The 2,479-nt window shown below is 31.2% G+C and overlaps 1 long non-coding RNA gene across 1 annotated transcript; it reads right to left on the bottom strand.

Moving 5' to 3' along the window:
* Window positions 1-1,073: 1,073 nt before the first annotated feature.
* On the bottom strand, window positions 1,074-2,234 carry LOC111885306 (uncharacterized). The gene is made up of 2 exons (XR_006189866.2): window positions 1,959-2,234; window positions 1,074-1,301 (listed from the first exon to the last, which is right to left on the bottom strand). It is a non-coding gene; the product is annotated as an uncharacterized LOC111885306 (long non-coding RNA).
* Window positions 2,235-2,479: the final 245 nt, after the last annotated feature.

Below are 2,479 nucleotides of genomic sequence, written 5' to 3'. Positions count from 1 at the left end.
TTATTATAGTAAATTTTTTATGTTAAAAGGTTAATTTTATTTTGTATTTTTATTAAATTAAGTATTAGTATTTGATTTTGCCAGGACATTCAAACATATTATTCCATCAAGAATTTTTAGAATTGCTCTTTGCATGTAAAAACTAAGTGTATTCATAAAACAAACAGAAAAAATATAGAAAATCAAATTTCCTAGGGGCCCTAGCAACTGAAAATAATAAAGTTGTAGATAGTTCATCTTTAGCCCTGTGCATTTCAATTGAGTATCTATTTTTATGGTGTAATTCCTTTTTATGATATTAATTTTTTGATGTTAAAAGGTTAATTTTATTTTGTATTTTTATTAAATTAAGTATTACTATTCAAGGTTGTTGAACTCGTTACTCGGTACCTACTCGGCCGACTACCGAGTAGCGAGTACTCGGGAATACTCGGATTTGGTAATTCATGTAGTAATATTTTTAGGGAAATTATATATCAAAATCATAAGTTGATTGAAATATATAACAAAATTAGATACATGTGAATACACAAAAACTAAAAAAAAACAAATAATGGTCTCACTTCATGAATAATTACGAAAATTTAAGATATATATGTAGTAATAATCACATATGTGTATGTTAAATAATAAATCATTAAGTATATTATACATATTAATAACCGAGTTGACCAGGTTTTACAACATTGCTCAGTTCAGTAAGTGGCCGATCGGGAAGTACTCGGGATTATGTAACATGCCTCGGTAAGGGGCCGAGTAGCGAGTACTCGGAGGAGTAATCGGCCAACTCGGCGAGTTTTACAACACTGCTAGTATTTGATTTTGCCAGGACATTCAAACATATTATTCCATCAAGAATTTTTAGAATTGCTCTTTGCTTGTAAAAACTAAGCGAGTTATTTCTCTATCACTTTTAGTATTAATGTATCAAGATGTGAAAGAAACAAAAATCGTATTATTCATCTACAAATTATCCCCAAAAAAATGAGAATTGCAAGAAAATGAAATTTGACTTGATAAAAAATCTTATTCTAAAGTTTGAATGACTTTTAATGCAAAAACAACACAAAATATACAAACAAATACAGAAAAATACTAAAAGATAAATTAACAACAATTTTATTCTTTTCTTGAAATAACCAAATAAACTAAATGTGGAAACCAGAAACACAAAATATATAGAAACACAAAATATACTAAAAACAAAACTTAAGAAGATTTGATCATGTCAAAAATAAAAAAATAGATCTTCACCTCAGTAATGAAATTTGTCTAAATATTTTGTCAAGGATCTTGTAAATCTGCAACATATATACCAAAAAAACGATCAGTTAGATAGCCTCGAAAAGAAAAAAACATATCTGAAAATACGGCAACTCCGTTTTCCAAATCCTTCAGCATCCAGATCTGTGAGCCGATTTCATACAGTTCCAACAACGATTTTCTTCAAGATCTATAAATATATAAAATAAAATATAGATATGTATGAAATACAATATAGATCCAACAACCAGTTTTTAAACCTTATGTTTACAAATATATAAACAAAAGACAAAGATAAATCTTTTTCTTAGATGTATAAAGTTTCAGAAATATATGAAATCTATAAAATAGGTCATAGAACAAAAATGTATAGAATATATTTGTCTCTCTCCTTTGTTTAAGATATGATAGAATTGAGGGTGTAGTAAGGGTGTATTGTTTTACTAACAGAGAAGGTGGAGAAACGATGACTGTGGTATGAAGATATGGAAGGTTTTAGGCTCCTGGAAGATTTATATATATAAAAAACCCTATAAAGCATATTTATGTAACACCGAAACACAAAACATAATAGGTTAACACACACAAAAACCAAAAAATCACAGCTGCTGGAAGCCTTTGAGCTCATTTGAGCCCTAACATGTGAAATAGAAAGAAACAACACATTAACACACATGAAAAAGTGAAGGAGATACCGAATCCAGATCCACTGATTGCTTAGATTGGTGGTAGTGACGTATCAGTGGCTGCGAGAAGAGGAGGGTTGGGGGAGATGGATTCGATGATGGTGAAGTAGGAATGACCAGAGGAAACGTGAATAGGATAATGCTCAATGCGTGGTGGTTATGAGGAAAGGGATTTGATTGGTGGCTTTTGTGGTTGTATAGATGTGATACCATCTTCACCGGTGGTGTAGATGGTATACGGCGAGGGGAAGAGGAGGGTTTGCACAAATCGAATAGACGATGAGTTTGGTTGGAATATGGGGCATCCAATGTATTAGATTTAAGGGACCAGGTTTTGTTTGGATATTGAAAAGTCTATTTTGATTGGTGGTAAACAAATCACATGGATCATCCATGGTAGAATCCTCACCGTCCAATGTATATTTAAGGGACCAGATTTTGTTTCATTGAGTTGTAAGACAATTGTCTTAAATTTTAAAGGGCCCACACTTATAAACCCTTTATAAGATGGTGTGTGTGTGTGTATATAT

This window comes from Lactuca sativa, chromosome 3 (assembly GCF_002870075.4).
Source record: "Lactuca sativa cultivar Salinas chromosome 3, Lsat_Salinas_v11, whole genome shotgun sequence".
Lineage (NCBI taxonomy): Eukaryota > Viridiplantae > Streptophyta > Magnoliopsida > Asterales > Asteraceae > Lactuca > Lactuca sativa.
This window is presented reverse-complemented; position numbering and strand designations above follow the sequence as displayed.